Below are 21849 nucleotides of genomic sequence, written 5' to 3'. Positions count from 1 at the left end.
GTCACCCCAATAAATTTAATAATTTTTAAAAAGATAAATAAAAGGCAACCAAATTGAGAGGATGAAGTAAAACTATCTCTTCTTGCAGATGATATGATCTTCTATGCAGAAAATTCCAAAGATTCCTCACCAAAAAAAATGTTAGAACTAATAAATGAATTCAACATAGCAGCAGGATACAAGATAAAGGGAGGCATTCTTGACTTGTTCCTGATATAGGAAAAGCGTTCTGTCATTCACCATTGTGTGTGATGTTTTCTGTGGGTTTTTCACATATGGCTTTCATTAAGTTGAAGTAGTTTCTTTCTATTCCTAATTTGTTGAGTACTTTTCTGAAGAAAGGATGTTGAACCCAAGGTTGTTACTGTGTGAAGAGCTTCCTGTGTCTCCAGCTCTACACTGACCCCTGCATGCTGACTTGGGAGCCAACTGGTCCTGCTCCTGGTCTCAACTTCCAATTCCAGGTATTTGGGAATTCAGGCCTCCTGCCTAAGAGTTCCCCCTGCAGTCACTCTACAGGACTGTGGCTGTCACCTCTTCCTGCTACTCCAGGCTCTTCCCAGCATCAAAGGCTACCTAAGTGCTTCTCTATGCACTGCATGCAGTTCAATGGAAACAAACCTCTCACGGAGTTTTTAGACAGTCTGCAGGAAAAGATACACCTTCTAAACTTCTTGTCATTATGTGACTAACATTTTCATCAGACTTCCCCTGAAGTATATGTGAGAATGATGTGCACTGCCAAGAAATATGGAATTCGCCTTCAGCCCCTAGCTGTTATCTTATATTCTACGATGATAAAATGGAGAAAAGTCGCCAGCACATCATGCCAGTCGGTAACTTTTCAAAGTTTTAAAATTGCAACAGAGCTGCTGAACAATTAAAGAATAATCTGCAACACAGAGTTACCTGGAACAAGTGTCACTGAGGCAGCTAGAGAAACAACTATGGAACCTCGGGAAGAACGGAACAAACTATGACAAGGTACTTGCCAAAAGAAAGAACATCATGGGTGGATTTTATGAGACAAATCAGAAGAAGAAGGATGATCCAAATTTTGTTTATGACATTGAAGTTGAGTTCCCACAAGATAAACCACCACAGTCCTGTGACTGTGACACAGAGTCAGCTGATGAGTTTTGATACCAAAAACAAACAAACAAAAATATTGGGCTAGCAGAAAATCCTTGTTTATGGATTAGTTCTAGAAAAATTCTGTGTAGGACACTAAATGTACATGTCAGGTAATATTTAGATTGACTGTGTTACTTTTTTTGAAATATCTTTATTGATTTCAGAGAGGAAGGGAGAAGGAGAGAGAGATAGAAACATCAATGATGAGAGAGAATCACTGATCAGCTGCCTCCTGCATGTCCCCTACTAGGGATCGGGCTTGCAACCCAGGCATATGCTCTTGACCGAAATCAAACCTGGGACCCTTCAGTCTTCAGGCCGATGCTCTATCCACTGAGCCAAACCAGCTAGGGCTGACTGTGTTACTTTTCAAAATTAGGACTCATAGAAGAAATGTTATGTGGGGGCATGAGGAATATAGTATAAACCGAAGATAGGAATCTGCCTTTGAGGATCTAGCAATCTAATTATAGGTCAAAAACTGTGAAAAACTTAGTATTAGGGAAAAAAATAAAGCTAAATGTTTTATAAAGGCTAAAGAGGGTCAGAACCCAGATTATTGTAGAGTAGAATAGTCAGGGAAAACTCTGTCCTTTAGTTGTAAAATGGGACTTTGACCCTTGAAATGGTGATATTTGGATAGAAGCTTACATAAAATTCCAGATGAAAGAAACTGGGAGAAAAATAAAAAGGGGTCAAGGGAGGTAAAGAGAGATAAATTATAAAATTTTGAGGAGCAGTAAGTTTGAGAAGACTGGAGAGCATATATGGTTACTAGAGGGTTATCCTGTATGTATTATGTCTTTATATGTATTCATCTCTGGAGAAGAGTACCCCTAAAAATGTGCTGCAGCTGCAAGTGATGGCATTTAGGGAATACCAACAGGGGAATACATCCCCTTTCGGTATCAGGAAATATATATCAAAGACATTCTAAAACCCCAAACCTCTTCCAGAACATCAGATGTTTGTTTATAAAATGGAAATCTACCCATAATAAATAAACAATAGGTATTGCCAGTTTAGACCTATTCATGAGTTTGGATCTACAGAGAAAATATCTTTGCTGAACAAGGTTACAGGTATATCTTTCTTCTTACTAGAATATTATTTAATTGGTAGAAATCCTATATTTTCTGCAAAGAAATGAATACTCATTAAATGAAACTGAAAATATTAAGAAAAACCTATTGAATTTATCAGTGCATCAAAATTACTGTGTTTTCCCCATTATTCTGTTCCCCTGGTGTATTTATTTGATTTTCTTTTTGCTTTTTGAATTAAATTTATTGGAGTGAGATTGATTAATAAATTATATACATTTCAAGTGTACAATGTTATGATACATCGTCTGTGTACTGTATATTATATCTGTAGTTGCATATGCTCACACCCAAGGCAAATCTCCTTTCACAAATATATTTGACCCCATTTCTCCTTTACTCCCCTCCCCTGACTCCTTTCTTTCTGTTAGCCAACATGCTGTTGTCTATGTCCATGAGTTTTGTTTTTTTGTCTGGTTTGTTCATTTGCTTTCAGTTTTATATCCCAAATATTAGTGATAGCATATGGTTCTTGACTTTTTCTGTCTGACGTATTTCTCTTAGCATGATATTCTCAAGATCCATCCATGTTGAACAAATGGCAGTATTTAATATTTTATTATGGTTGAGTAGTATTCCATTTTATATATGTACCAAAATGTCTTTATCTAATCATCTAGGACACTTTGCTTTTCCCATGTCTTAGCCACCATGAATAATACTGCAATGAACATAAGGGTGCATACATCTTTGTGAATAAATGTTTTAAAATTTTTCAAATAGGTACCCAGAATAAGGATTGCTGGGTCATATGATGATTCTATTATATTTTTTAGAAACCTCCATACTGTTTTCTATAGTAGTTGTACCAGTTTACAGTCCCACCAGCAGTGAATGAGGCTTCCTTTTCCTCCACAACCTCTCCAACACATATTATAACTTGTCTTATTGATAATAGTCATTCTAACAGATGTGAGGTGGTATTTCCTTGCAACTTTGATTTGTATTTCCCTAATAACTAGTGGATGTGGGCATATTTTCATGTATATGCTGGCCATTTGTGTCTTCTTGGGACTGTGCAGGTCCTCTGTCCACTTTTCAATTGGATTATTTGTGAGGAACTTTTTGGTATTGAGTTGTATTAGTTCTTTATGTATTTAGCCTATTATCCCCTTGCCAGAGCTGTTTTTTTTTTTTTTGCAAATATCATATCCCATTCATTTGGTTGGGTTTTTTTGTTTTTGTTTTTGTTGTTGTTGTTGTTGTTGTTGTTGTTGTTGTTGTGTGTGTGTGTGTGTGTTTTCTGTGCAGAAACCTTTTATTTTTATATAGTCCCATTCATTTATTTTTGCTTTTACTTCCCTTGACTTTGGGGTCAAATTCATAAAATCCTCTCTATGACTAAGGTCTATAAGTTTAGTACCTTTGTTTTCTTCTATGTAATTATTCATTCGTTAATTTTCATATATAGAATCATTCTTGCTTTCCAAAAATAAATCCTATTTGGTCATGGTGTATGATAATTTTAATATGCTTGATGAATTGTTCTTACTAGTATATTGTTGATCCATACATTTTTATGTTCTATTTTTGTTTCTCTTTTGTTTGATATTTTTATAATTTCTTTGGTAATTTCCTCTTTGATCCATGGGTTGTGTTTTTTGTTGTTGTTGTTGTTGTTGTTAGAAGTGTGTTATTTAATTTTAAAATACTTGATTTTTTCCCATATCTCTTTGTTTTTGTTTCCATTTTGATTCTATTTTGGTGAGAGAACATATTCCACATGATGTCAATACTTTCATATATATTGAGCCATGTTTTATGATCCACCACATGGTCTAACTTCATGAATATTTTACATATGTTTTAAAGAATTATTTATTTTGTGTTATTGGATGACAGGTCCTATAGATGTCAGTGGGGTCATCCTGATAGATAATGTTATTCAGGTTGTTTATATTCTTACTGATTTTTCTGTCCACTTTCTCCTATCCATTATTAAGTGAATAAAACTACAATTTCCAACTATAATAGTGGATTCTTATTTTTTCCTATTCAGTTATATTAGACTTCATTTCAGATATTTTTAAATTATGTACTTTGTAGATACATTAATGTTGTAATAACTTCTTGGTTTACTGACCCATTTGCTATTATGAAATAACCCTGTTTATTACTATTGTTATTCCTTACTCCGAAGTCTACTTTGCGGGAAACCAATTCCAGCATGTCAGCAGGGCTGAATCATCTGGAGATGGCTGAGGGTATTTCCACAAACCTGAAAAGGATGCATAAAATGATTGCTTTCTGCCAGACAGCTGAGGGCATCTTAATCTACATGTTATTGCCTCCTACTGGCCAAACACCTGAACAGCCATAGGCAGTTTTTCCCCAATCTGATAATGGATTCTGTACCTTACCCTACCCTTTGAAGTGTATATCTACCTTGACTTAGGATAAATTGTGTTAATAAACAGCAAGGGGTCCTGAGACAGAGAGAACTTGGTTTCTTTAGCCAAGCTCCTCTGGCCCATAAATGCCTTCCAAAATTATGTTTTGTCTCTGGACTCTTGATTAATTTACACACAGTGCTTCTCCAGATTCCTGAACCCTTCTAAATGCGGGATCAAGACCACCGGCATTACTACTTTTTCTGATATTTATATCATCACTACATTTTCTTATGCTTAGTATTTGCCTTGTTTGTTCTTCTCATCTTTTTATTTTCAATAATGTAAGTCTTTGCATTTAAAGTGAGTTCCTTATAAAAGACATATAGTCAAGTCTTGTTTTTTTAAAAAAAATAATGTCATCCTTTTTATTGTTATATTAATACCATGCACAATATGATCAGGTTTCAGTTTATCATTTTAAAATTAATTTTGTATTTATCCCATATGTTCATAGTTACCTTTTTCTTTTATCTGCTTTCTTTTGAATTAATTTTGTACTTTTTTAGATTTTACTTTATATCCTACTAGAGGCCTGGTGCACAAAAATTTGTGCACTCGTGGGAGAAAGGGGGTCCCTCAGCCCGGCCGGTGCCCTCTCGCAGTCTGGGACCCCTCGGGAGATAACGACCTGCTGGCTTAGGCCTGCTCCCGGGTGGCAGAGGGCAGGCCCAATCCCTAAGTGCAGCCCCTGGTTGGGCTCAGCGCAGGGCCGATTGGGGAGTTGGGGCACAGCCCCCTGTCATGCACAGAGCAGGGCAGATTGGGAGGTTGCAATGCCACCCTCAGTCACACTCAGGGTAGGCCCGATTGGGGGGTTGGGGCACCGCCCCCTGTCACACTCAAGGCAGGGTCGATAGGGAGGTTGTGGTGCCACCCTGTCATGCACAGAGCAGTGCCGATCAGGGGGTTGGGGAGCTCCCTCCTGTCACTCACACAGTAGGGGCAATAGGGGAGTTGGGGCACCGCCCCCTGTCACACACAGAGCAGGGCAGATCAGGGGGTTGGGGTGCTGCCCTCTATCATCCACAGAGCAGGGCCGATCAGGGGGTTGGGGCGCTGCCACTGTCACACTCAGGGCAGGGCTGATGGGGAGGTTATGGCTCTTCCCCATCACACACAGAGTAGGGCCCGTGGGGGTTTGGGGGTTGGGGTTCCGCCCTCTATCACCCACAGACCAGGGCCGAACAGGGGGTTGGGGTGCCACCACTCTCACACTCAGGGCAGGGCCGATGGGGAGGTTATGGCTCTACCCTGTCACACACAGAGCAGGGCCCGTGGGGGGGGGGGGGTTGGGGCGCCGCACCCGGTCACACACAGAGTCGCAGGGCGATCAGGGATTTGGGGAGCTCCCCCGTATCAGGCACAGAGCAGGGCTGATCAGGAGGTTGGGGCGCCTTCCCATGTCACGAACAGAGCAGGGCCAATAGGGAGTTTGTGGCCCCACCCCCTGTCAGACACAGAGCCACAGGGCGATCAGGGGGTTTGGGCGCTGCCCCCTGTCACGCTGATCCCGGTGCCGGGAGGGCTCGTGGCTCCGCTGATCCCGGTGCTGGGAGGCATATTACCCTTTTACTATATAGGATAGAGGCCTGGTGCACGTGTGGGGGCCGGCTGGTTTGCCCTGAAGGGTGTCCTTGATCAGGGTGGGGGTCGCCACTGGGATGCCTGGCCAGTCTGGGTGAGGGGCTGAGGGCTGTTTTCAGGCTGGCGGGTGATGGAAGCTCCCAACCGCTCCTTTTTTTCTTTTTTTTAATTCTGGGCCAGCTTTAGCTCTGAGGCTCCAGCTCTTAGGCCTCCGCTCCTGAAAGCAGGTATCTGGTTTGTTTCGGTTCTATAATCAAAACTCTGTATCAACTCCAACTCTGAGATCCTGGCTCACTGAAAGCAGGTTTCTGGGGGTTTGTTTAGCTTCTATATTTGTTACAGTGTTTCTTAAACTGCAGGCTCAGAGGCCGGCAAGGCAGGCGGGGAACGTTGGAGTCCTCCGTCACTGAAGCAGTCAAGCCTCATGTTAGTTTCAAGCTGCCTGGCTGTCGGCCGCCATTTTGGCTGGCAGTTAATTTGCATATCTTGCTGATTAGCCAATGGGAAGGATAGTGGTTGTACATCAATTACCATGTTTCTCTTTTATTAGATAGGATATTTGCCTGCTATTTGTTTTATTTTAGTGGCTATTCATACACTTATAATATGCCTCTTTAACTTATAGTCAATCTTCAAGCAATACTTTACCACTTATGTATAATGCTGATTCTTCAAGTTTACTTTCACTTACTCCCTTCTGAAAATTGTGCAGTTATTATCATACAATTTATTTCTATATATGGTATAAACTTCACAATGCATTGTTAATGTTTTTTACTTTGAGTAAATTTTATTTAAAAATATTTATCAAAAGTAAAAATTATTTCTTATATTTACTCACATATTTACTCTTTTCAGCACTCTCTTTAGCATAGATTTAAGTTTTCACCTATTGTCATTTCCCTTCTGTCTGAAAAACTTCTATTAATAGCTCTTAAAGCACAGATCTTCTGTTAATGAATTTAATCCAGCCTCAATTTAGCTTTATTTCTGAGGTTCTGTACTTGTGGTATCTCTACCTCATATATTCAGAAAATTTTCTCCATGCTGCACATTGAGAGCTTAAATTTTTCTCAGTCTTTTGAGAGTTCGGGAAATATTAATTTTACAATTCTGTGGTAATTATTATTTCCAAAGAAGTTTTATTTTTCTTTGTTTTCACTTGTGGAATTCCATTCTACACATGCACAGATTTTCTTTTCTTTTAAAAAAGTTATCTTTATTGTTGAAAATATTAAAGATGTCCTCTTTGTTTGTTTTTTTTTTCTTTGACACACCCTCAACCACCAACCCCTAGCCCTTCACCACCCTATTGTCTGTGTCCATGTGTTATGAATATATGCATATAAGGTCTTTGGTTACTCTTTCCCCACCCACCACCCACCCCTGCCTTCCCTCTGAGATTCATCAGCCTGTTCCATGCTTCTGTGTCTCTGGATTTATTTTTTTTCATCAGTTTATTTTGGTCATTAGATTCCACATATGAGTGAGATCATGTGATACTTATCTTTCCCTAACTCAGCGGTACTCAACCTGTGGGTCGCGACCCCTTTGGCGGTCGAACAACCCTTTCACAGGGGTCGCCTAAGACCATCCTGCATATCAGATATTTACATTATGATTCATAACAGTAGCAACATTACAGTTATGAAGTAACAACAAAAGTAATTTTATGGTTTGGTCACAACATGAGGAACTGTATTTAAAGGGTCAGAAGGTTGAGAACCACTGCACTGGATTTTTTCGCTTAGCATAATGGTCTGCAGGTCCCATGCACAGATTTTTATTCAGGAACCACACCTAGAGCTACAGTGGGGCCTTGACTTATGAGTTTAATTCGTTCCGTGACCGAGCTCGTAACTCAAATTACTCATATGTCAAAGCATAAAGTGAACGAGTGAGACACGTGATGCTGGGTTGATGTTGTGGCGTTCACTGTGACGTTCGCTGCGCCAACTAGCGGTGGGGTATCGGAAGCTGGCTCGTAACCCAAATTTTAGCTAGCAACTCAAAGCAAAAAATCGGCTGAGAGACAGCTCATATCTTGAAAAACTCGTTAGTCGGGACACTCATAAGTCAAGGCCCCACTGCATTTCTCCACATAAATCTCTTTTAAGAGGATTTTGCCCCTTACATTCTAGCCACCTTTGGATCTGCAAACTCCACTGTCTGTTTAACAAAAATTGTGGGACTATTTTGTGTTGTTTTTTTTTCTTGCTCTGTAGTCCAAAAATTTCTCCCAGCATTGTTTCTGATGAGATCGTCTGTTCCTCCTTTGAACTGATGTAGCATTTCTGTAGCATAAAGTAAGTGAATACATGAGGTTCTACTCCAAGACTCTATTTGTCTATAATATGTGGCAAAATGTTACTATCTCAATTTGTAGCTTTATATTGTCTTGAAACATTGTAGTGTAATACTCCTAATTTCTCTTCTTCAGATATAACATAGCTATTCTAAGTCCTTCATATTTCCATATAATTTTTATAATAAATATTTTTATAATCCTCAAAATCCTGCCTGGAAATTAATTTTTTAACTTTCCAACTTTTAAGTTTATAATGGTACTAGAGGCCCAGTGCATGAATTCATGCATGGGTGGGTTCCAGCCGGCCCAGCCCTGATCAGGGAAGATTGGGGCCAGGCCTGTCAGGAGGAGGAGACAGTGGGAGGTTGGTTGTCCAGCCCGCCCCAATCAGGGCCAAATCAGGGCTGGGCTAACCAGGGAGGAGGGGCCATGGGTGATTGGCTGGCAGGCCCCTCCCCTGATTGGGATGAGGGGGTTGATTGGGGGTGGGGCTGGACATGGAGAGGGGCTGTGGGTGGTGGGCTGGCTGTTCCTGCCCCCAATTGGTGTGGGGGGACTGTTGAGGGGCAGGGCAAGCCATGGGGAGGGGCTGTGGGGAGTAGCTACTGGCCTGGCCCCTGATTAGAATGGGGGGGGTCAATCGGGGGCCATGGGCCTATCAGGGTGGTGGGAGCTGATTGGAGGTGGGGAAGGCCATGGGGAGGGGCTGTGAGTGGTGGGCCAGGCAACCCCACCCCCAAATAGGGTTGGGGGGTCCGATAAGGGACCAGTGGCTGGGGGTGAGGTCGTGGGAGGTTGGCTGGCCAGACCTGCCACTTATTGGTGTTGGGGGCCCCTAGGGGATGGGGACAGCCAGGGGGAGGAGCCACAGGCGGTTTGTCAGCTGGCCCCACCCCTAATCAGGGTGGGAGGGCCAATCTGGGGTGAGGCTGGGTGTGGGGAGGGGCTGCAGGAGGTTGGCCAGCCATCCCTGCCCCTATTTGGGTAAGGGGAGCAATCAGGGGTGGGTTGACCAGGGGGAGGGTCCAATCACAGTGGTGGGGGCACATTGGAGGTAGGGCCGGCCAGGGTTAGGGGCTGCAGGAGGTTGGCAGGCCTGCCCCACCCACTATGGGGTGGGGGTGGGGTGATTGGGGGAGGTGCTGGCCCGGGGGAGGGACCACAGGAGGTTGGTCATCAGCCCCACCCACGATCTACCAGTTCGCTGGTGGCAATAGGCATCATAGCGACAGGTCATTCTGGTGGTTACAGTATTCTGGTCGTTGGCTATATATATATATATATATATATATATATATATATATAGAGAGAGAGAGAGAGAGAGAGAGAGAGAGAGAGAGAGAGAGAAATATACAGATTTTAAGTATATTCAATTTTGATACATAAATACATCTGTATTTTCCATATTCTTATTAAGAGACTAGAGGCCCGGTGCACAAAAATTTGTGCACTTGGCGGGAAAGGGGGGTCCCTTAGCCTGGCCTGTGCCCTCTCGCAGTCTGGGACCCCTTGGGAGATAACACCCTGCTGGCTTAGGCTTGCTTCCAGGTGGCAGAGGGCAGGCCCAATCCCTAGGTGCAGCCCCTGGTCGGGCTCAGAGCAGGGCCGATTGGGGAGTTGGGGCACAGCCCCGTCATGCACAGAGCAGGGCAGATTGGGAGGTTGTGATGCCACCCTCAGACACACTCAGGGTAGGGCCGAATGGGCGGTTGGGGCACCGCCCCCTGTCACACTCAAGGCAGGGTCAATGGGGAGGTTGCAGCGCCACCCCCTGTCATGCACAGAGCAGGGCCCATCAGGGGGTTGGGGCTCCATACCCTGTCACGCACAGAGCAGGGTCAATCAGGGGGTTGGGGAGCTCCCCCCTGTTACACACAAGGCAGGGCCCATCAGGGGGGTTGGGGAGCTTCCCCCTGTCTCGCACAGAGCAGGGTCTATCACAGGGTTGGGGAGCTCCCCCCTGTCACACACAGAGCAGGGTCGATCAGGGGTTTGGGGAACTCCCCCCTGTCATGCACAGAGCAGGGCCAATTAGGGGGTTGGGGAGCTCCCCCCTGTCACACACAGAGCAGGGCCCATCAGGGTGTTGAGGAGCTCCCCCCTGTCACTCACAGAGTATGACTGATAGGGGAGTTGGGGCACCACCCCCATCACACACAGAGCAGGGCAAATCAGGGGGTTGGGGCACCGCCACTCTCACACTCAGGGCAGGTCCGATGGGGAGGTTATGGCTCTACCCTGTCACACACAGAGCAGGGCCCTTGGGGGGGGGGGGAGGGTTGGGGCACCACACCCTGTCATACACAGAGCAGGGCCGATCAGGGGGTTGGGGTGCCACACCCTGTCACAAACAGAGATGCAGGGCGATCAGGGGGTTGGGGAGCTCCCCCGTATCAGGCACAGAGCAGGGCTGATCACGAGGTTGGGGCGCCTTCCCCTGTCACGAACAAAGCAGGGCAGATAGGGAGTTTGTGGCCTCGCCCCCTGTCACACACAAAGCCACAGGGCAATCAGGGGATTTGGGCACTGCCCTGGGTCATGCTGATCCCAGTTCCGGGAGGCCTCGTGGCTCTGCTGATCCCCGTGCTGGGAGGCATATTACCCTTTTACTATACAGGATAGAGGCCTGGTGAATGGGAGGGGCTGGCTGGTTTGCCCTGAAGGGTGTCCTGGATCATGTGGGGGTCCCCACTGGGGTGCCTGGCCAGCCTAGGTGAGGGGATGATGGCTGTTTGCAGCTGGTCACACACCCTTCAGGGTGGGGGTCATCACTGGGGTGCCTGGTCAGTCTGGGTGAGGGGCTGAGGGCTGAAGCTTCCAACTGCTCCTTTTTTTCTTTTTTTTTTATTCTGGGCCAGCTTTAGCTCTGGCTCCAGCTCTGAGGCCTCTGCTGCTGAAAACAGGTATCTGGTTTGTTTAGGTTTTATAATCGAAACAATGTATAACTCCAGCTCTGAGATCCTGGCTCACTTTAAGCAGGTTTCTGGGGTTTTGTTTATCTTCTATATTTGTTAAAATGTTTCAAACTGCAGGCTCAGAGGCCGGCAAGGCAGGTGGGGAACGTTGGTTTCCTCCATAACTGAAGCAAGCAAGCCTCATGTTAGTTTCAAGCTGCCTGGCTGTCGGCCGCCATTTTGGCTGGCAGTTAATTTGCATATCTTGCTGATTAGCCAATGGGAAGTGTAGTGGTCATATGCTAATTACCATGTTTCTATTTTATTAGATAGGATAAGGAATTTTCATGTCCTAGCTGGTTTAGCTCATTGGATAGAGCATCAGCCTGCAGACTGAAGTATCCTGAGTTCGATTCCAATCAAGGGCACATGCCTGGATTGTGGGCTTGATCCCCAGTTTGGGGCTTGCAGGAGGCAGCCAATCAATGATTATCATCATTGATGTTTCTCTCTCTCTCTCTCCTTTCCCCTCAGAAATCAATAAAAATATATTTAAATAAAAAGAATTTTCATGACAGAGGAGAAAATGGTGGCAGTATAAACGGATGTGTCCTGTGTCTTGTCGTGGAGCAGATAAGGGTGAGCAGCTGAAACGGGTAACATACAGCCCGAATAGGCAGAGGATATTCAGCTGAGAGACTGTCTGCAGCTGGGATAGACCGAGAACTCCCAGAAAAAAAAGGACTGTTGGAGACCTCGGCTGAAACCTCTCCTGGTGCGCCAGCTCAGCAGCGGAGACTGCACCATCTTGTGTGGCTGTTACCGGCATCCAGAGATCAGCTACTAACGTGGAAACAAGGGATCTCAAGCAGCGTGACTGAGTGAACTCAGACGTGCACTGCTTCTTGTAACGGAAAGGTTGGACATCCCCTAAGGGTGCGGTTTGCAATTCAGGTTGGAGAGAGGACTGCGCGCACGTGCGTGGCTCGAAATCTGCGCCCCACAGAGTCCACAGCCATTGGGACCAGCGTGACCTGCGAGGGGGGAAGAGGCCACAGGGCTGCTGGCAGAAGGTAACGCTAAAAATAAGCCAATAGCTAGACTGGATGTAAAAAAGCAACCTCGATTTTGCCAGTGTGCCGGCTGCTTGGTGCCAGGGGAGAGTGGGCACGCGGAGACTGCGTGCAGACCTGGAAGGTGGAGGCTTGCGAATTCACACAACGTATCAGGCTCTTGTTACAGTTCCCCTTAGATCCGTGCGTTTGATTATTAAACCCAGTGCATGGGATTCCCCAGTTGGGGTCATTTGCAGAGCCTGTAGGGGAAAGATCTTTTGGGGGAGCCTGGGAAACAGAGCGAGGAGTAATGATTAAAGAACCAGCTCTGGGCAGTGGAATTTCCCAAACGAGTTTCAAGTACCATAGAGAAAATAAACCCAACTGATAGAGAGGACTTATAGCCTCAGAGGTAAATCCAGACACACTGCCACCCAGAGGCAGAGCCACAAACTGTCTCTTCTGTAAATACAAATAAAGGCAGTCTGGTAAACAAATACAACCTGCCTTAAAATCAGGACTGTGGTTTAGGGCACGGGGGGACAGTGTATCGCAGGGAAATTCAACACTCTCCTTAATGCCTGGCAGGACTAAGGCGTGCCAAAAAGAAGAGTAGAAGATCTGAAGCACCTTCACTACTGCATATTTTTATATATTTTTTGATTCTTTTTTAACCATTTCATTAAGAACCTATTTTATTATTTTTTTTATTCTTTTTTCATCACCTGATTTTACCTTCTTAATTACTACATTTTTTTAACCAGTATTATTGCTATCATTTTACCATTTTTTTAAGTGTCATTTTATTTTTTTTTAATTTTCTTTATTTTATTTTAGGATTAGTGTTCTACACTCTATTTTCATTGTTCCTTTAGCATCATTTCTCTCTATCTCACCTTTACCCTTAAGCCAAAACTCTCTTCCTCACTTTTCCCCTTTTGTTGTACTGTTTCTCTTAACCTATTCCTGCTTTAGATTTTCCCTATACCTTCTTTTTACCCACTGACTAAATTTCAACCTACTTAAATATCTAATTTCAAATCCCTTGCTCTAATTCCATATACACCTCTCTCTTATCTTTCTTCACTATCCAATTTTTTTTTCTCTCTCTCTGTCCTTTTGCTAGTGTTTGCTTGATTTTGAGTATATTGGGGGTTTTTTATACTTGTTTGGTAGATTGTTTTGTTTTTCATTTTCATTTTTCTGATTTGCTTATTTTTTCTTTCTCTGGTTATTTTTGTGCTTCTGTTTTCCCTTGCCTCGCTTGATATTAGTGGTTGTTTGTAGTTTGCATTAATCTCCAGGGATCTGCTGCTGGAATTCATTGAGATTAATTGCAGTTCTATTAGAGTTTTCTCCCCATACAAATAGCCTCTTCCCCATCTCTATTTCATTCTCTCTCTTACTTTTTTTTTCCTCTCCCTTTTCCCAATCTCATTTTGCCACTCCTTTTTGTTTTTTACTTTTTCTCTTTAGTCTTTTTCTCTTTTTTCTTCTTTATCCCCTAATTCTCTTCGCTTGGGTGGTCAACTTTATTTGGGGTTATTAATATCGTGAATACATTTATGTTCAGTGCCTTGTACATTGTGCCTTGTTGTGCTGTATTTTGTGCCTTTAAATCAATGCAGCAGAGAGAGAACTACATAACCAAACACCTGGAGAAGAGAGATCGTGGTGAAATGAAGAATGAATCCACATATGAAAGAAAAACAGGCATCATCAGAAAAGGAAGTAAACGAAATGTAGGCAAGGGAGGCAAGCAACCTGTCAGAGAAAGAATTCAGAGAAATGGCCATAAGGTGGATGAAAAGAATGGAAGACAAATTCAACAATATGTGAAGGAACCAAGAGGAAATGAAGAAAAACCAAGAAGAAATGAAAAATGACATCACTGCTATAAAGAACTCAATAGAAAGCATCAACAGTAGACTAGAAGAAGCAGAGGACCGCATCAGCGAGCTAGAAGACAAGGTAGGAAAAAATACCCAAACAGACCAGCTTCTAGAAAAAAAAAAAATTAAAAAGCAGGAGGAGAGCCTAAGAGAACTCTGGGACAATGCTAAACAAAACAACATCTAAATAATAGGGGTGCCAGAAGGAGAGGAAACTGAGAAAGGAATAGAAAACCTGTTTGAAAAAATAGTAACAGAAAATTTCCCTGATATAAGGAAGAAAAAACTCACACAAATCCAAGAAGCTCACAGAGTCCCAAACAAAATGAACCCGAAAAGAACGACGCCAAGGCACATAATAATTAAATTGGCAAACACCAACAACAAAGTAAGAATCTTAAAAGCAGCCAGAGAGAGACAGAAATTTACCTAAAAAGGATCCCCCATCAGACTAGTGACCCATTTCTCAACAGAAACACATCAGGCAATAAGGGAATGGAATGAAATATACAAAGTCATGCAAAGGAAGGGTCTGAATCCAAGAATACTGTACCCAGCAAGGCTATCAATCAAAATTGAGGGTCAAATCAGGAGCTTCACAGACAAAAATGGTCTACGGGAGTTTATTACAACCAAGCCAGCAATGCAAGAAATGCTAAAGGGTCTGCTGTAAATAGAAAAATTAGGAAAGAAAGAACGCAGCAGTAAAGAACAAAAAAGGCGACTAAAAAGTTTCTATCAATAATAACTTTAAATGTAAATGGATTAAATTCCCCAGTCAAAAGGCATAGGGTAAATGAGTGGATAAGAAAACATGACCCATATATATGCTGTCTACAGGAAACCCACCTCAGAAAAAAAGACGCACACAGACTGATGGTGAAGGGATGGAAAAAGGTTTTTCAGGCCAATGGAAGTGAACAAAAAGCCGGGGTAGCAATACTTATATCTGACAAATTAGATCTCAAAGTGAAGGACATAAAAAGAGATAAAGAAGCCAACTTCATAATACTAAAGGGAGCAGTCCAACAAGAAGAAATAACTCTGGTAAATATATATGCACCCAATATAGGAGCACCCAAATACGTAAGAAATCTTCTGGAGGAGATCAAGGGAGAGATTGACAGCAATACAATCATAGTAGGGGACCTTAACACCCCATTATCAACACTGGACAAATGCACGAAACAGAAACTCAGCAAAGAAACATCAATCCTAAATGACTCACTAGATCAGATGGAATTAATTGACATCTTCAGAACATTTCACCCCAAAGCCACAGAATATACATTCTCCACAAGTGCACATTTGTCATCTTCAAAGATAAACCATATATTGGGTCACAGACAAAGTCTCTTCAAATTCAAGAAAATTGAAATCATAGAAAGCATCTTCTCAGACCACAAAGGCATAAAACTGGAAATCAACTACAACAAAAACAATCCAGAAAAATCAAACACATGGAGACTAAATAGCATGCTATTAAACAACGACTGGGTTACCAGTGAGATCAAAGAAGAAATAAAAAACATCATGGCAACAAACAACAATGAAAACACAACAATCCAAAACCTATGGGACACAGCAAAAGCAGTCTTGAGAGGGAAGTTCACAGCTATACAAGCCTACTGCAAGAAACAAGAAACAATGAGAATAAATGACCTAACTCTACAACTCAAAGAGTTAGAAAGAGAGCAACAACAAAAAGCCCACTATAAGCAGAAGGAAGGAAATAACAAAGATCAGAGCGGAGATAAATGACATAGAGACCAAAAAAGCAATACAAAAGATCAAGAAAACCAAGAGCTGATTCTTTGAAAGGATAAACAAGATTGATACACCTCTAGCCAGGCTCACCAAGAAACAAAGAGAGAGGACCCAAATAAACAAAATCAGAAATGAAAGAGGAGAAATAACAACAAACCCCATAGAAATACAAAGGATTGTTAGAAAATACTATGAACAACTCTATTCCAACACACTAGACAACCTGGAGGAAATGGACATATTCCTAGAAAAATACAACCTTCCAAAACTTAACCAGGAAGAATCTAAAAATCTCAATAGGCCAATAACTATGGGGGAAATCGAAGCAGTCATCAAAAAGCTTCCAGCAAACAAAAGCCCGGGGCCAGATGGCTTCACAGGGGAGTTTTACCAAACATTCAAGGAAGAACTAAAACCTATCCTCCTCAGACTATGTCAAAAAATCCAAGAGGAAGGAACACTTCCCAGCTCATTCTATGAAGCCAACATCACCCTAATCCCAAAACCAGATAAAGACAATACAATGAAAGAGAATTATAGGCCAATATCCCTCATGAACATAGATGCCAAAAACCTCAACAAAATCTTAGCAAATCAGATCCAGCAGTACATCAGAAAGATCATACACCATGACCAAGTAGGATTTATCCCAGGGATGCAAAGATGGTACAATATCCACAAATCAATAAACGTGATACATCACATAAACAAATTGAGCGAGAAAAACCACATAGTCATATCAATTTATGCAGAAAAAGCATTGGACAAAATCCAACACCCTTTCTTGATAAAAACTCTCAGCAAGATAGGAATTGAGGGATCATACCTCAACATAATAAAAGCCATATATGACAAACCCACAGCCAACATCATAATCAATGGGCAAAAACTAAAACCGTTCCCCCTAAAACAGGAACAAGACAGGGATGCCCCCTCTCACCACTCGTGTTCAACATAGTAATGGAAGTACTAGCCGTTGCGATCAGACAAGAAGAAGAAATAAAAGGCATCCAGATTGGAAAATAAGAAGTAAAACTGTCCTTATTTGCAGATGACATGATACTGTACATACAGAACCCTAAAAATTCCATCAAAAAATTATTAGACTTAATTAATGAATTTGGCAATGTAGTAGGATACAAAATTAATGTTAAGAAATCCATGGCATTTCTTTACACCAATAGTGAACTTAGAGAAAGTGAAAATACAGAAGCAATCCCATTTACCATTGCACCAAAAAAATTAAAATACCTAGGAATAAACTTAACTCAGGACGTAAAAGACTTATATGCCAAAAACTACAGGACCCTGAAAAAGAAGATAGAGGAAGACATAAACAGATGGAAGAACATACCGTTTTCATGGATTGGTACAATCAACATCATCAAAATGTCTGTACTACCCAGGGCAATTTATAGATTCAATGCAATCCCCATTAAATTACCAACGGCATATTTCACAAATCTAGAATGAACGTTCCAAAAATTCAACTGGAATAAAAAAAGACCCCGAATAGCTGCAGCAATCCTGAGAAAGAACAAAGTAGGTGGGATCTCAATACCAGATATCAAACTGTATTGCAAAGCCACTGTTCTTAAAACAGCTTGGTACTGGCACAAGAACAGACATATAGATCAATGGAATAGAATAGAGACCCCAGAAATCAACTCAAACCACTATGTCCAATTAATTTTCGACAAAGGAGACAAGAGCATACAATGGAGTCAAGACAGTCTCTTCAATAAATGGTGTTGGGAAAATTGGACAGATACATGCAAAAAGATGAACCTAGACCACCATCTCACACCATACACAAAAATAAACTCAAAATGGATAAAAGACTTAAACGTAAGACGGGAAACCATAAAAATACTAGAGGAATCCATAGGCAGCGAAATTGCAAACATTTGCCTAAGGAATTTCTTCTCTGATAATGCTCCTAGGGCAATGGAAACTAAAGAGAAAATAAACAAATAGGACTACATCAAAATAAAAAGCTGTTGAACAGCAAAGGAAACCATCAACAAAACAACAAGAAGACCCACTACATGGGAGCACATATTTGCCAATGATACCACCGATAAGGGTTTAATTTCCAACATTTACAGTGATCTCATGAAACTTAACAAAAGGAAGATAAACAATCCAATAAAAAAATCGGCAACAGACCTAGATAGACACTTTTCAAAAGAGGACATACAGAAGGCCGAAAGATATATGAAAACATGCTCAAATTCACTAATTATACGAGAGATGCAAATCAAAATGACAATGCGTTGTCATCTCACACTTGTCAGAATGGCTATCATCAACAAATCAACAAACAACAAGTGCTGCAGAGGATGTGGAGAAAAAGGAACCCTTCTGCACTGCTGGTGGGAATGCAGACTGGTGCAGCCACTGTGCAGAACAGTATGGAGCTACCTGAAAAAACTAAAAATGGAACTCTCATTTGACCCAGTGATCCCACTACTAGGAATATATCCCAAGAAACCAGAAACACCAATCAGAAAGGATATATGCACCCATATGTTCATAGCAGCACAACTCACCATAGCTAAGATTTGGAAACAGCCTAAGTGCCCATCAGCAGATGAGTGGATTAGAAAACTGTGGTATATCTACACAATGGAATACTGTGCTGCAGTAAAAAACAAGGAACTCTTGCCTTTTGCAACAGCATGGATGGAACTGGAGAGCATTATGCTAAGTGAAATAAGCCAGTCAGAGAAAGATAAATACCACATGATCTCACTCATTTGTGGAATATAGAGAACAATATAGACTGATGAAAAGGGACAGATCCAAAGACTGAGAAACAGTGATCAGGCTATCAATCCCCAGAAGGAAAGTAGGGGAGGGCGGGGGTAAGGGGAAGAGATCAACCGAAGGACTTGTATACATGTATATAAGCCAAACCAATGGACATGGACAACAGGGGAATGGGAGCATGAGTGTGCGGGGCGGGAGGGGGAGATTGGGGGTTAATGGGGGGGGGGATGAGGACACATTTGTAATACCTTAACTAATAATAAAAAAAATGTAAAAAAAAGATTGAAACATTGAAATAAAAATAAAAGAATTTTCATACCCCCAAAAAATTCCTATAAATTTCTTCCCAGGGATTTCTTCCCCCAAACAGCTACTTATTTGATTTCTAGTACTGCAGAGTTATGTTTATTCTAAAACTCCATAAAAATAAAATCATACAGTATGTCTGTTTTGTGTCTAACTTATTTGGCAGAACATTTCTGAGACATCCATATTGTTGCCTACCTCAATATTTTAATTCACTTTTGTTGCAAAGTAACATTGCATTGTGTAAATAAGCCACAATTTGTCATTTCATTCTATTCCAGATGGACACCTGGTTAATTTTTACTTTATAGCTATGAATAAAACTGCTATAAATACTTTTGTACAAGGTTTTGTGGCCTGTGTTTTAATTGCTCTCAAATAAAAACCTAAGAGTGGGAAAATTGAATTACTTTTTAAAAAATTACTAGGAACCCTCATCCACTGCTGGTGGGAATATAAACTGGTATAGCCACTATGGAAACAGTATGGAGGTTTCTCAAAAAATTAATAATAAATTTACCATATGACCAAGCAACCCACTCTATGGGTATCTACTCCAAACTTTGAAAACATTTCTTTGCAAAGATATATGCTCTCCTATGTTCACTGTAGCATTATTCACAGTGGCCAAGACATGAAAACAACCAAAATGTCCTTCAATAGAGGAGTGGCTAAAGATGGATACATGTATACAATGGAATACTGCTCAGACATAAGATTAAATACTGCCATTTGCAGCAACATGGACATTATAACCTATGTCACTGCAACAAATTTAATCCTATATAATAAAAGCCTAATATGCTAAGTGTCTGACCAGTCATTCAACCATTTGACCAGTGGCTATGATGCGCACTGACCATCAGGGGGCAGATGCTTGGACCAGTAGCTTAGCTTGCTGCTGGGGTCCTGCCAATCAAGACTGGGTGAGATGGGCCAGACACGCCCTGGAGCCTTTCCGTGGTCCCTCCTTGGCCCCAATCATGCACCAGTGGGGTGCCTCAGCCTGGCCTGCGGGGATCAGGCTGAAACAGGCTCTCTGATATTCCCCAAAAGCTCTTAGATTGCAAGAGGGCACAGGGCAGGCTGAGGAACCCCACTGGTGCACGAATCCATGCACCAGGTCTCTAGCTAAAAAATAAAATAAAATCTACACTTGATCTTAGCCAAAAGGCCAAGAAGCGATAAAAAATAAAATAAAATCTATAAGGAAAAAAAAATTGCAAAATATTTTTTCAAAGCAATTGTACCACTGTATATGACAGTTTTTGGTGCTTTACATTCTCTCCAATGCTTGGTATAATAAAACATTTAAAAAGTTTAAGCATTACAGCCGGTATTTTAGTTTTATTTTGCATTTTCTTGATAACTAATGCTATTGAATACTTGTTTTCATTTTGTATTGGTCATTCCTGTATCTTCTATTATAAAGGGTCTCTTTAGACCTCTTGTCCATTGGACAGAGGGTAGGGGAAACAAATGGTGCTTGTATTTTTACTATGGATCAGAGCAGTTGTTTGTTTATTTATTCTTGAGGCCAGTAATCTTTTAAATTTCACCAATCACATGATTTCTTTCTTTGTCAAGTCTCTTCAAACATTGGGGATTTTTTATTGTTGTTTTGCTCTTGGTAAGCACTGCTCATTTTTCAATGCAGATTTTATAATATAAAAAATTTCAATAATTATATCTAACTAGAGGCTCGCAGCACAAAAATTTGTGCACTAGAGGGGTCCCTCAGCCTGGCCTGCACCCTCTCACAGTCTGGGAGCCCTCAGGGGATGTCCTTCTGACAGCTTAGGCCTGCTACCCCCAGAGAGCAGACCTAAGCCACAGTATGACCACCCTATTGGGGAGGTGACCGGGCTGATCAGGGGAAGGCGCCTCCCCCATCACCCTGTTGCTGCTGCCACTGCTGGCCGTGGTGGCTGCAAAGCCTGAGCCCCGGACCTTGCAGCTATTGGGGCTCAAGGCTGCCTGAGCCCACAGCAGCCCGAGCCCAGGGCCTCGCAGTCACTATGGCTTTGTCTGGATGGATGTCTGTAAGATGTCTGCCCTAATTAGCATATTACCCTTTAATTATTATAGACCTGAGGCCCAGTGCACAAAAATTTGTGCATTCGGCAGGGAGGGGGTTCCCTCAGCCCGGCCTGTGCCCTCTCACAGTCTGGGACCCCTCGGGAGATAACGACCTGCTGGCTTAGGCCTGCTCCCAGGCGGCAGAGGGCAGGCCCAATCCTTAGGTGCAGCCCCTGGTCGGGCTCAGAGCAGGGCTGATTGGGGAGTTGGGGCACCGCCCCCTGTCATGCACAGAACAGGGTGGATCGGGAGGTTGCGATGGCACCCTCAGTCATGCTCAGGGTAGGCCCGATTGGGGGGTTGGGGAACCGCCCCCTGTCACACACAAGGCAGGGTCATTGGGGTGGTTGAGGAGCCACCCCCTGTCACGAACAGAGCAAGGCAGATAGGGAGGGTGTGGCCCCACCCCCTGTCACACACAGAGCCGCAGGGCAATCAGGGGGTTTGGGCACTGCCCCCTGTCACGCTGATCCTGGTGCCAGGAGGCCTCTTGGCTCCGCTGATGCTGGTGCTAGGTGGCCTCGCGGCTCCGCTGACCCCGGTGCTGTAAGGCATAGTACCC

General features: G+C 42.6%; 2 pseudogenes; one reads left to right on the top strand and one right to left on the bottom strand.

The window, feature by feature from the left end:
• The first annotated feature begins 728 nt into the window (after positions 1–728).
• On the top strand, positions 729–1143 carry LOC132223924 (centrosomal protein of 19 kDa-like; annotated as a pseudogene).
• Positions 1144–20247: 19104 nt separating this feature from the next.
• LOC132225476 (U2 spliceosomal RNA) lies at positions 20248–20394 on the bottom strand (annotated as a pseudogene).
• Between the last annotated feature and the right edge of the window lie 1455 nt (positions 20395–21849).

Source organism: Myotis daubentonii, chromosome X (assembly GCF_963259705.1).
Source record: "Myotis daubentonii chromosome X, mMyoDau2.1, whole genome shotgun sequence".
Taxonomy (NCBI): Eukaryota; Metazoa; Chordata; class Mammalia; order Chiroptera; family Vespertilionidae; genus Myotis; species Myotis daubentonii.
This window is presented reverse-complemented; position numbering and strand designations above follow the sequence as displayed.